General features: G+C 34.7%; 1 long non-coding RNA gene across 1 annotated transcript in view; it reads right to left on the bottom strand.

Moving 5' to 3' along the window:
• Positions 1-978: 978 nt before the first annotated feature.
• LOC118765538 overlaps positions 979-15000 on the bottom strand; it is a 16131-nt gene continuing 2109 nt past the window's right edge. The window contains exons 2-3 of the long non-coding RNA XR_005001401.1: positions 14959-14970; positions 979-1128 (exon numbers count right to left, since the gene is read on the bottom strand). This is a non-coding gene — a long non-coding RNA (uncharacterized LOC118765538). The remainder of the gene's footprint in view (positions 1129-14958; positions 14971-15000) is intronic.

Raw genomic sequence — 15000 nt, 5'->3', positions numbered from 1 at the left:
TTTATATAATCAATAAATGATAATTGATGTTTAAAATTCGGCTTATTCTTTTCCTTACTTATCATTTATGAGCATTAATACTAATACACATAATCACATACAGGTAAGACACCAGTTAATTAATTGGATGCAAGTATTCCTTAGACAGATGTTACAACCTCGAACTTAACTCACCTTTGTATATATATATAATATATATGTATGTGTGTGTGTGATATATATATATATATATAATAATAATAATAATAATAATAATAAATATTAGGGAATAAATCCAAACTTACAGGGAAAAATCAGGTTTAGGATTGAATCCAATTTATAGTAAAATATTATATTATACAAATTAGACACAAAACCACTATAATGCAAATGTATTGGATTAAGTCTTTCTTTGTTTGATTTGCATTATAGTGGTTTTGTCTCTAATTTGTATAATATATAATATATATATATATATAATATATATATATTATATATATATATATATAAGAATTAAAAAATAAGCTCAAATTAGGTAATCAACTTTTTATACTTTTTATGGACTCAATTTACATGTATTTTTATGTATTTTATATACAGAGAGAGAATTTTAAAAATATTAATGCATGCCGATATAGTTTGATATCTGAAAATAATGCAAATTCATCTGAAAAAAAATCACTCTATCCCAAAATGAACTGGATTTTTCTGGCATCCCCTCATTTCTTTCTTTTCCTGATATTAATTGGCTGAAGGAGAGGTTTTCTTCAAGCTGCTGGTCCATAATAACCAAGCCTATGCAGATATGTAACGCAAGTTCTTGGACTAATTTCCAGCTGTTTTGCAATATCAAAAGCCTTTGAACGGGGTTCATTTTCCATAATTCTCTTCAAACAGCGAAGCTTCCTTTCCGAGGACCCAGGTCGGCCGGGACAAGAATCTGTTGATTCCTTTCCTTGGCTTTTGAATTGCACTATAATTCTATTTACAATATAGCAAGAGGAATTTGAAGATTTTCGGCAATTTTTCGCTGGCTGAAACCAGCCTCAGATTGCCCAACAATACGACCTCTTTGAAAATCTGACAGTTCTGCTGAATTTTTTTGTGCGTGGCATGGTTCCTCTTCACAAATGTTTAGTATAATGACACCTGGAATGAAAAAGAATAATTACATTGTAAATTCTACACTACTGAAAACATATTAAGACGCTTAGATCAGAAATTTTGAAAATTAAAGGTGTCTATTTACTACCTGCATGTCTGCGAATATATATGAAGGTATGTAGGAAAATTCAAACGTTATAATAATTAGCGGACCGCTTCATCGGAATTGATACCTTAACATTTTATGAATATAAACAAATTTACTAAAAAGGGAATACGCGAGAAAATATGTGCGTACATATGATTGTGCTTGTATGTGTACGCTTCTCCTGTGTTAAGGAGAGAAACAGATTGAGAGTGAACATAAGCGTGCTGAAGACAGAAAGATAAATTAAATTGAGACTGGATGAGAAAACAAACAAAGAGTTTGACGTCAACACATCTATACCAAAGTATTAACTCTCTTATTCTGCTGTCACTCCATTAGGCTTACCTAACTTTTGATGCCGCTTTTCAAGTACCCTATGTTTTAAGCCAAGGAAGCATTAGAGGTGGATTTATTTCTTTCATGCTTTATCCTGGTATGGTTTCAGATTTGCGATTCAGTTTTCTTAAACATGAGAAGCACGGCTGTCACCTTTCAGTTCTCCTAGGCATTTACACATATTTGTACATCTTACACAAGATACATACATGCACGTATACATGCATATATCACATATATATATATACGTGTGTGTGTGTATAAGGGGGTGTGTATGTGTGTATAATATATATATGTACATGCATTTGTTTATGTGCATAGGCCTGTTTAGTGCAGTGTCTTTCAGCTTCTACTCAGTTACTGATCATGTCTCTGAATTTATCTCCTTTTCTATCTATTTAATTATACAGCTGCGAATCTACTCTTATGCCTATATATATATGCCATCATTGTACGTATATCATTCCGCGTATTTGATAGTGTCTCTCTTTTCGTATAATAATAACCACACGCTTTTCACTCTGGTTGTGTTCCTATTTGAATTATTATAAGACTATTGTTATAAATATTAACTATGAATTTTTATTGTTTTTCTTTATAATTTCTGAATGTCCTATTCTCTTAATTTCTAACTCCTAATCATTAATGCATACTTTTCAATGATAATTATAATGTGCTGGAATTAACTCGTAATAATTAGTTATAATATATTGTAACTCGAATGAAAGCCACATGAAATAAATCACTGAAAAGGTGTTAAAATAACTATAACTACATATATATATATATACATATATATATATATATATATATGCATTTATTTGTATATTTATATATATGATATATGTGTATGTATATATATATATATGCATATATTTATATATGTATATAAATATGCATACATACAACACACATAGACACACACAACGAACGCACAAATATACATATATTCAAAATGACGTGGTCGCCACAGAGTTGGAGATATTTGAAGGAAGGTAACCATTTCAACATTATCTGGTGCTGCACTACAATTTAAATTTGTAACTATAAGTAAAAGACGCGCATAGAAATCATGTTTTTCATATATTATATTAATATTCTTTTCTACGCTAGGCACAAGGTCCGAAATTTTGGGGGAGGGGGGCAGTCGATTACAGCAACCCCAGTACGCAACTGGTACTTGATTTACCGACCCCGGAAGTAATGCACTGCAAATTCCCTCCCTATTCGTGGAATAGTATCTAATTGTTTTTCGGAATGAATTTTTATATATACAGACTTTATAATTGGGCGCAGTATGGCTAAACGTTTAGCGAGTTTGCTTTCTGGCTTTGAAGTCAAAGCACGCTTAGTGAAGCCGCTTGGTAAAATTGACCTTCTAATCTGTTGTGCATGACCCCTATGTTCTAATGTTCTAGCTCACTTCCGCTGTTTACAGCAGTGCTTGGAAAGAAAGCGTGTAACGTGTGATCGTGGCATTGATCATGACAGACAGTTGTTATGGCGAAACATACACAGTGGTCTACGCAGAGTTGCAGAAAGTGTATGGAGAGGAGTGTATCAGCCGCACATAAGAGTGGGAGAGGTTCAGACATTTCCAAGGTGTTCGCAAAATTGTCGATATCGACGAACGTTTTAGGAGACACGCAACCAACCAGCCGAGCTGAGAAAGCATCGCAAATATGCGTGCAGCTGTGAAGGGAAATCATCGAATCAGCATCCGTGAGTTATCAGAGGATGTGCAGATTAGTTCAGTCCATTATCCCTGAAGATTTCAGTATGAGATGCGTATCTGCCAAGTTTGTGCCAAAACAGTTTTCAGCTTACAAAAAATACACTCGAGTTTCAGTTGCACAAGATCTCCTTGTTGTGACGAGAACGATGGAAATCTTTTGAAAATTTGCCTAGGCGTCTGAGCAGGTATCATCAAGCATTTGCCAAAATTTGATGCAGATTCTCAGCTCATCTTTGAGTGTTATGGTCAATGCGACGATCACATGCTACATACCTTCCTTCTAAGCACTGCTGTAGACAGCGAATGGATAAGGAACGTTAAAAATTAATGCCCCTGCACAGCATAGCAACAATCTGGCTACATATTGATCAGACCACACATACACACACACACACACACACCACACACACACACACACACACACACACACACATATATATATATATATATATATATATATAATGAAGACAAACATCATTCTTGCATGTGATTGGCTTGAAAAAATTAAGACATGAAGATATTTTTCTTAACCTGAAACCTATGGTAGCATCAATACACAAATAAAGAAATTCTATCCACCAATGCGATGTTGAGCACTCATTCGCGTCCTTCGACATTGACGTATATACATACATACATATATATATATATATATATATATATATATATATATATATATACCATACGCACACACACATGTATATTGATTTAAGAAGTTTCACTCATATTCGCAATGTTATAGCAGGTTGTTTGCATCGAAAGACATACCGGTGTTGCAGTACACGTTTTAACCTATTTATATTCGTCCTGGCCACAGTATATTTTCTCTAATGTACTTATTTCGAAGTCATAGATAACTATCTCCTGTTTTCCTTCTTTTTTTTTTTCGTATTTCTATTACATATCCCATACACTATTTATTCAGTAAAATTATTCCATTAGCATTGCAGAACTAACAGGATATTTCACTCTACATAACACTGTATGTGTGTGTATGTGTGCGCACGAGTGTGTGTACGTATATATACATACATATATATATATATATATACACACACACATATGTATATTTATATATAATCGGTTATCGCACTGTTCACAAAGTTTTCAGCGAAATACATATATAGGAATATGAAAAGAAAATAACAAGCTGAAAGGAAAATATAATTTTGTTTCTTTTCCTCATTATATGGTAATAGATGTTTTGTGTGTGTGCGTGTGTATGTAGACATACACACTTATATATGTATACGTGTATATATGTTAATATATATATATATATATATATATATATATGTATATATATATTGTAATCGTAGAGACAGGAAACGATTGTTACATACATATGTATATATATACACATATATATATACATATATATGTGTGGTGTGTGTATAAATGTATATATATATATATATATATATATATATATATATATATATATATATATGTATATATATGTGTGTGTGTCAATGCCTATCTTTGTACGTACGTATATATGTATGTATGTATATATGTATGTATATATATATTATGTATGTATGTATGCATGTATGTATTGTATGTATGCATATGTGTGTGTATGTATGTATGTACTGTATCTATGTATGCATATATTTACATAACGGTAGGGTGTCTGTCTAGTGAATACATTAGAGATTTCACTTTGTCCAGTTTGATTAAATCCAAATTCAGAGATAAAATTTGTTTTCGTTCTGTGTTTTGGCGGAGGGAGTGGGTCTTCAGCCATGCTTTCTCTCATTCCCTTTCTTCATCTCTCTATCTTCACCATGGTCATTCATTTCTCCCTCTCTATCTCTTCCGTTCTCTATTTCTCTCTCCTCGCATCCTCACTTCCTCCCTTTTTACTCCTCATCCTTCTCCATCTCTCGTTCTCTGTATCTTTCGTTCAAGTCAAACTCTATACACCTCTCTCTCTCTCTCTCTCTCTCTCTCTCTCTCTCCAGTCCATTTCTATTTCCTTCCCTTCCCTCTTTGTTTCTCTATCAAACATTTTCCCTCTAAATCACTTCTCTCTAAAGACTACTGCCGGTGGTGTTTATCTCGTTGATATATTTTACTATTATCCTCAACTACCCGAATTAAGGGCTTGTATAAGGTGGTTCATTCTGCAGAAAATAGCCACCAATTTCACCTCATATCACACCGAACTATCTAAACAAAACACACACACAAAAAAACAACCACAAAACAAAGGACCAGATCTTTTCTGTTTGGCTCTACCCGTGGAAATTTTAAAATTTGGTGTATTGACGTAATTTTCCACGCTGACTCTCTTGAGGTATTTCACTTTTTTCCAGAAAAAAATTTAAATATGTATTCCTAGATACATGGAGGCGCAATGGCCCAGTGGTTAGGGCAGGGGATTCGCGGTCGGAGGATGGCGGTTTCGATTCCCAGACCGGGCGTTGTGTGTATTTATTGAGCGAAAACACCTAAAAAGCTCCACGATACTCCGGCAGAGGATGGTGGCGATCCCTGCTGTTGTATTCTTTCGCCCCAAATTTCTCTCACTCTCTATTCCTGTTTCTTGAGTAATGCTGCGATGTACTTGCGTCCCGTCCAGCGGAGGGGGGGGACACATACGCCACAGAAACAGGGAATCCGGGCCCATGAGACTGGCTAGGCTTGAAAAGGGCACATGGAAAAATAAAAAGTAATTCGTGCCGATTTATAGTAGCTTAATTTTCAACATATTTTAGAACATGGTTGAGTCCATAAAATAGGATTTGACTACACCTCCATTTAGAGCACAGTTTAAGCTATTTTTTCGTGGAAGAAGGTTTATGTTCCTATAACCTGTGTTAATTCTGTAAGCCATTAAAATGGAAGATAAGAAAGTTCATTTTCGGCATTTGATGCTTTGGGAACCAGACAAAAATTACTGCAGCTCGGCTGGGATGTGTTACCCCACCCTCCATAATCACCAGATATTGCTCCTTCGGATTTCCACTTATTCAGGTCTCTGCAGAATAGTCTTAATGGTAAAAATTTCAATTCTTTGGATGACGTAAAAAGATACCTTGATGAATTCTTTGCGATGAAACCACATCAATTCTGGGAAGAGGGCATTTTCAAGTTAAAGGAAAGATGGAGATGCAGTGTGCAACAAAATGGTTCATATTTGATTGATCAAAAATGCAATGGCAAGTATTTATCGACCTTTTCCTTTCCTTTAAAAATCGGCACGAACTTTCTGGACAACCCAATACATATTTTCTCATATCTGTAATTGTAGCCCTAGGTCAACCAATCTTATAAGACGCGATGTTATTGATTATTCCGGCTTCATGTGTATGCAGCCTCTACATTATACATCTTAAAGGTTTTATTTTACTTCAGATATTTCGGTTTGGTCCAAAGGTTGGTTTAACTGCTATTTCTAGTTGGTCACCGTTGGTTTTCTCGGTAGTTTATTGTGTAGGTAGGCATAACAGGATATTTATTAAAAGGGAGAGTAGATGACAGTTATGTGGAAATTAATAGAAAAAGCTTGTTTTGTTGAATTTTACGACTCCAATATATTTCGTTATTGTGTCAGATTATGAAGAACAAGAAACATAACAACTACTACTACTACTACTACTACTACTACTACTACTACTACTACTACTACTATTACTACTACTACTACTACTACTACTACTACTACACTACTACGGCTACTATTACTACTACTACTACTACTACTACTACTACTATTACTACTACTACTACTACTACTACTACTACTACTACTACTACTACTATTACTACTACTACTACTACTACTACTACTACTATTAATACTACTACTACTACTACTACTACTACTACTACTACTATTACTACTACTACTACTACTACTACTACGGCTACTACTACTACTACTACTACTACTACTACTACTACTACTACTACGGCTACTACTACTACTACTACTACTACTACTACTACTACGGCTACTACTACTACTACTACTACTACTACTACTACTACTACGGCTACTATTACTACTACTACTACTACTACTACTACTACTACTACTACTATTACTACTACTACTACTACTACTACTACTACTACTACTACTATTACTACTACTACTACTACTACTACTACTATTAATACTACTACTACTACTACTACTACGGCTACTACTACTACTACTACTACCACCACAGCAACAACAACAATTACAACAGCAACCACTAAAACAATATCTAAAACAAGATGACATTAATAGTGATGACGACAACGACTATGAGGAGGAGGAGGAGGAGGAGGAGGAAGAACAGCAGCAACAGGAGCAAAAGGAGCAGGAGGAAGTGGATGATGACGTAGTGATGACGTAGCTGTCTGGCAATTTGCTTCCTTACCACATGGTTCCGGGTTCAGTCCCATTACGGGGCGCCTTGGGCAAAGTATCTTCTACAATGGCCTCGAGTCAATCAGTGTTTTGTGAATGGATTTGTTAGTCGGAAACTGAAAGAAGCCTGTTTGTATATATATGCGTATATGTATATGTTTGACAACCAGTGTTGTTGTATTTACGTCCACGTAACTTAGCGGTTCGGCAAAAGAAACCAATAGAATATGTACCGAGGTTGAAAAAAAAAACATAAGTACTAGGGTCATTTTGTTAGAATAAAATTCTTTCAAGCTGTGCCCCAGCATGGCCGGTGTTTGATGATTGAAGCAAATAAAAGATTGACTGCATTTGTAGGGAGTCCTCAATTGTGATTTTACTATTGGTTGGGAAAAGACCTTGCGGAGGTTGTATGTAATTCTGAACAATAAGGGAAGATAAATCCAAGAAGCAGCGATTTTTTAAAAAATATTTGTCATACTTAAGACAAAATTTGATCCAGATATCCAGTCATCCATCTATTAGTTGACTTGTAGTTAGAAGAGAGTCTGCAGGCGGAAGGAGCACTGATTATTAGATAAGGTTTCGTTGCAGTACTAAGTTCAAATAATTCCCTCAAATTACATCATAATACCACGAAAAGAGATGGATATAATTTAGTTTTAGATGCGAACAGACCAAATGAATGTAAGATAACGCCTAGGCATTGATGTCTGGGCTCCTAGGAGTGCTGAAAATTTCCTGTCTTTAGGAAATAGAAAATACAGAAGGATTACTTAATTATGATTTTACTCAACATATTCCCCTCTCAGATTCACACACTTATTGTAGTAATACCTCAGTTTTCCTAAGCCCTGTAAAAGAACTCGGAGGTTTGGGCCTCCAAGCAGGCCTTTCGCGACAATCTTAAAGCAGGACCCCCGCGTAGACCGGGTTATTTGGTTTTCACAGTGTATAAATGACCAAAATCCCCAAACTACCTCTGAATGGGGCACCAGTTCATTGTAAGTAACTCATTTTCTGCTGATCAGACTGGAGCAGCCTGAAATAAAATGTTTTTCTCAAGAATACAACGCACCGCCTGGTCTGGAATTCGAAACAAAGATCTGGTGGTCATGATTGCAACACCCTTACCATTATCCCACGCGTGTTCAGCTATGTCAACAACAGGATGATTATGACTGGGACACGATTACTCGATGGGAAATACCCTGGTGATAATCAACAGCGACGACAAAGCACAACGACGACCAACACCAACTCGACGACGATGATGACTACAAGAACAAGAACAAGAAGGAGGAGAGCTGGCAGAAACGTTAGCACGCCGGGCAAAATGTTTAGCATTATTTTGTCTGCGGCTATGTTCTGAGTTCAAATTCCGCCGAGGTCGACTTTGCCTTTCATCCTTTCGGGGTCGATTAAATAAGTACCAGTTACGAAGTGGCTCCGGTGGGGTGGTGAACCCCGCTGTACTCTTTCACCACAACTTTCTCTCACTCCTTTCTTCCAACTTCTACCACAAAACAGAAGTACCATGGTGTAACCCACTATGTCTGGTGTAACCCTTTGTCTGTCTTTCTTTGTCTCCTCTGTGTTTAGCCCCTTGTGGGCAGTAAAGAAATCAGAAAGTGGGGCACAATGGCCCAGTGGTTAGGACAGCGGACACGCGGTCGGAAAGAACGTGGTTTCGATTCCCAAACAGGGCATTGTGAGTGTTTATTGAGCAAAAACACCGCGAGACTCCAGCTCCGGTGGGGTGGTGAACCCCGCTGTACTCTTTCATCACAACTTTCTCTCACTCTTTCTTCCAACTTCTACCACAAAACAGAGGTACCATGGTGTAACCCACTATGGTGTGGTAAACTTTCAGACCCTAGTTTAGATTGCGAATCTTCTGTACCCCAGGATGGTTCAGCACCGTCTACAGAATGAGGATAACAACTTAGCTTTCGCGCCCGTGCAATCGCCAGTCTATCGCGTGTGTTGGGTAGATCTTCAAGTTGCCACACGCATTCTTAGTAGCTTAGAGTAGGCTCGAATTAGAGATTATTCTTTTGTGGCTAATGGCGTTAGTACTGATTGGAAGAAGAAGAAGAAGAAGAAGAAGAAGAAGAAGAAGAAAAAGAAGAAGAAGAAGAAGAAGAAGAAGAAGGAGGAGGAGGAGGAGGAGGAGAAGGAGGAGAAGAAGAAGAAGAAGAAGAAGAAGAAGAAGAAGAAGAAGAAGAAGAAGAAGAAGAAGAAGAAGAAAGCAACAGAATGACCCAAAATGAGTTAAAGTATAAAGATCAATTACTTAATTCGAATTTATTCGGTTTGCATTGATCTCGGTTTACCAACCGAAGAGAAAGCAACAAAACATAAATCAAATATTAGCCTAACGGAAATCGAAGCCGCTGCCCTTAAAGGTCACACTTTTGACAGCTTCCGGTAAATGATTAAACCCTTAGAGAAGTAAAATTTCGGAAGCTACCAAAGTCGTATAACTTCCATGACCTGACAGCGACAAGACATTCAACTTTATTGAAATTCAGCAAACAACTGCAACGGCGGTCTTCTACTCTGCTTCTGGCCCTCAGGCAAACTTTGCACAAAGTTAAAACTGCAAGATTCTGTGTAGTTTATAAATTGAGTTTTCCTTCTACATGTTTCGCCATTCCAGCAATATGAGAAAATGGTGCCGGTGGCGTTTTTGTATTTCTCTTTCTTTCTTTCTTTCCTTGGTTCTTTCTTTAATTATTGTTATTATTATTATTGTTACTATTGTTATTATTATTATTGTTATTATTATTATTTTATTATTATTATTATTATAGTAATTATAATGTTATTATTATTATTGTTATTATTATTTATTGGTTGTTGTTGTTGTTGTTATTATTATTAGTATTTGTTGTTATATTATTATTATTGTTGTTGTTATATTATTATTGTTATTATTATTATTGTTATTGTTATTATTATTATTATTATTATTAAGATTATTTTATTATTAGTGTTGTTATTTATTATATTATTATTAGTTATTATTATTATTGTTATCATTGTCATTATATATTATTATTTTATTGTTATTATTAATATTATTATTGTTACTATTGTTTTATTATATTATTGTTATTATTATTTTATTATTATTATTATTATTATTATTATTATTGTTATTGTTATTGTTATTATTATGATTATATTATTATTGTTATTATTATTATTATCATTATTATTATTATTATTATTATCATTATCATTATTATTATTATATATTATTATTATTATTATTATATTATTATTATTATTATTATATTTCTTATAAAGTCCTTCTTCTAGTGGGAGATCATAAAGACATTTGGAATGACAACAAAAGTCAGCATCATCACTAATATCATCATCATCATCATCATCATCATCTTCAGACGGATATAATTATCATTATTCTGTTTACGAGTATTGCCAATTTCATAATTAGGATCTTCATCATCATCATCATCATCATCACCATCATCATCATCATTGTCGTGGTTGTCCTCCTTGTTGCCGCTGACTTTGTCTTCATTATAATCATTATCCTGTTCCTCCTCCTCCTCCTTATCATCATCATCATCATCGTCATCATTAGCTGCTGCACCAGAATCCTGCTCTTCCTCCTCCTCTACAACCACTTTCCCCTCCTTAACCCCTCCTTCCCTACCTCGCCATCATTATTACCATCATCATCATCATCATCATCACCTTCTTCATCATCATCACCGTCATCATCTTCACCATCGTAATCAGAACCATCCTCATTAAAGTCATCAACATCAAAATCATTATTACGATTAGTTTCCACATAAGTATCATCATCATTATCATCAACATCATCATCATCTTCATCAGCAGCAACATTATCATATCATCATCACCATCACCAACACCACCAACAGCAACAACTACAACATCAACATCATTATCATCATTTTAATTATCAGCATCACCATCTTCATTATCATCCTTTTACCCTCCTCATTTTCTTCTTCATCCTCCTCTTCCACATCCTCTTCATCATCGCCCTCATCATCATCATCACAAACACCGATCAATGTCTCAGTTGTCAACATCATCACCATCATTAATAAAACTAGACATTTCTCCCTCTATTTACTTTCCTTCACTAATCCGGCAAAAAAGATTAGTAAAGATTAAAAGCAAAAACAAACACCCATCCTAATGATCGCTTTTTTCATTTTTAGAATTCCTTCTATTTTGATTTTGTTCTTTCTTTCCATTTCCATTTATTTATTGTCAATTTTCCTTAATTTGTGTTTACCTACAAAAACTTAGATATTTTTCTTTTTCCTTAATTATATTCATCGCAAAATTCTATTTTCCATCATTATTAGCAAAAAAAAAAAAGAAAGAAAAGAAAAAGAAGAATGAAAAGCAGAGAAAGAGAAAATAAAGCAGTTTTCTTAATACTTTATCAAATAATATTCTAGGCGTCTTTGAATCTTTCTATTGGCAGAAGAATTAATTCTATGCTTCATCTTTAAATCCACTTCGTCTCTACAGAGTAAAGTCAGAGTGAATCTGAAACGTTGGTATCAAATTTTAGCACAAGGCCAGCAATTTAGTGAGGGGCTAAGTTGGTTAAATTGAGCCCAGTACTCAACTGATACTTATATTATTGACCCCGAAAAGGATGAAAGGCAATGTGCGTGTGTGTGGTGTGTGTGTGTGTGTGTGTGTGTGTAAGGATGTGTGTATGCGTGTGTGTGTGTCAGTGTATGTGTGTTTCTGTCTGTGTGTTTGTGTTAGTGTGTATGTGTGTGTTTGTGTGTGTGTATGTGTGCGTGCGTGTGTCTGTAGGTGTGTGCGTTTTATTTAAACAGAACGCTGTACCTAGCTACGCGGGTTTCAAGGTGATAGTCATAAACTTAATCACGTGTACTGTTTATCTGTTTGTTTCCTTTATATCGGGCTGATTTTATCTCCACCGCAGAAGATCCATTCTTTTGTATATCAGTTCCCATTGGCCAATTTCAAAATTTTACTTCATTAAAGCGTTTTTTTTGTTTTTTGTTTTTGCTGCTGTTTGTCTTCGTTGGCTTCGCTATTACATCAGACTTCCATTTACGTTTTATTTCAGATAATATTTTTTATCGTTATGTACGTTATTATTGCCATTAGCTAATTTCTTGGTTGCTGTGGTTTTCTCTTCTTAAATCTCTTTGTCTAAATTATTCTTATCAGAAAAATATTAGTTTTCTTTAACCATTTCAGTACTTGTCGCACCTCCACTTAATGTAGAATCATATATGATTTTCTAAATCACATCCTGTATTAGAAACATTTTATTTATAACTTTATTGGCCAGCGCGGCATTTGCATTGTATCTTTCTATCGATTACGTCATCATATCCTGTTTTACTAATGCGGCTTAGTCGTTTATCTCTTTTCGTTGGTCAATTCAGTAATCATAATTTATCTGGCACTCGATTACATCATAGTATCCAGTTTCTCAAAAAATTATCATATATTATTATCTAATGTCCCTAAAATATGATTTTTCCTATGCACTGTATAGCGTTTGTATTTTATACTTGTAGTCACTAAATTGCCGATTTTTCCTGAAATTTCATTCATTGGTTAATTTTGCGTATGTGTTGGTGTGTGTGAGAGGAGATATTGGCACTGTGTGCATTCAATACTATTTTCACTGCTCTTAGTCATCAGTTACAATCTTTTTTTCTTTTCTTTAACCAGGAATTTATTTTTGTCTGCAACGTGACATGACTTCATTTCTTCTATTTATCAATGTATTTTTCCTTAATATGTATAATGACTTTTGTGATTCACATAAGACACGTCCTGCAATAGTTTATCTAAGATGTAACACAGACTATATATTATTTTTAAATGTGCTTCCAGGCATTAAATTGTAAAGTTGCGTTATATTCTCGAGTCATGCCTTGACAGAGTACAGTATAAGTTCGTCCACCCTCAGAATTACCCAATACTATCCGGTAACATTGTTATATACTTCCAAGTTAATGTTTGGGTATTCGTCGTGTGTGAATATAAAATTGAAGAAATTGGAGTCAACATGAAGGAGTACGGTTGGACAGTTATTTTTCAATCACTACAATCGTTTCCACAATGTAGTTCTCCAAAAATACAAGTATCCGATTATGCAAGTGTTTGTTTGCATAATGAGATCTAGTTGTGTTTCCTCCGGTGATATTCTAGTGTTGTTTCCGTTAGTTTAAAATCTTCGACTTCAAGGCCATCCCGTCCGTTGGTCTTCGCTTGAATTTAGTAGCAGCTGGTAGATTCATGTTGTTTGCTGCCAGAATGCGTTTGAAGGACAGCTATGAGTGTTAGTGGATGGCTATTTTTGTACCGCCTGATCGCTTCATGGTTGGTTGTACATGTGAATTTCATTAGCTGACCTTCGTTATTCAGGGATCGGATACACACACATACAGACTCACATATACCCTCCCACACACAAACCTATGTATATATACCTATATACACAGAGATATATGCTCACATGTACATATATATACATTCACGTACAATATATATAAATATATTAAGACATCTGTATATGCATACATATACACATATATACACATGCATACATATATACATACACCGATCAACATATACACTTACACACTTATATATACTCATTTACTCACTTAACATGACACCTTACATGATGGAAAGGGCAGTTTAAGCCTAAACCACCAATAAGAGTAATTTCAAAGTGAATGAAAAGTTAAAAAGTTTAAGCAGTTACCCTTATATATATATATATATATATTATATATATATATATATATATATATATATATACGCACAGCTAAGTCAGTAAACCTACCCACTTTGAATTGCACATTCATATAGCGAAGTACGTGTGTACACTGCATCCCACATTATTAGGCAAATCAACCTTCTCTCAATATATAAATGTATGTTCGTTTAAAACCAGTTGTTTCCCACTGACAGTTGGTAACACCTATCTGCCCACATTCTGTTAATGCATATTGGATCTGCACAGACGCCAGCAAATGGCAGCCATTTTTTTTATTGGGTAAAATTTTCAGTGTCACACATTATTAGGCAAGTATAATAAAAATGAGAATTATATCAGAACAAACATTTATTTAATTCAACAGTAAAGGTTTAACAAAAAAATTATTCATAAGAGACTTAATGGTAAACATAATACGTTCGAATGAAAATAATGATGGAATTATGGTGTCATATAGCTCCTAATATTTGATATATGATCCTCTACACGAAATAACCTTTCTTACGCGCTGATCCATTAAATTTGTCAAG

The sequence above is a fragment of the Octopus sinensis genome, linkage group LG12 (genome assembly GCF_006345805.1).
Source record: "Octopus sinensis linkage group LG12, ASM634580v1, whole genome shotgun sequence".
NCBI lineage: Eukaryota > Metazoa > Mollusca > Cephalopoda > Octopoda > Octopodidae > Octopus > Octopus sinensis.
Note: the sequence above shows the minus strand (reverse complement) of the source record. Positions and strands in the feature narration are given on the sequence as shown.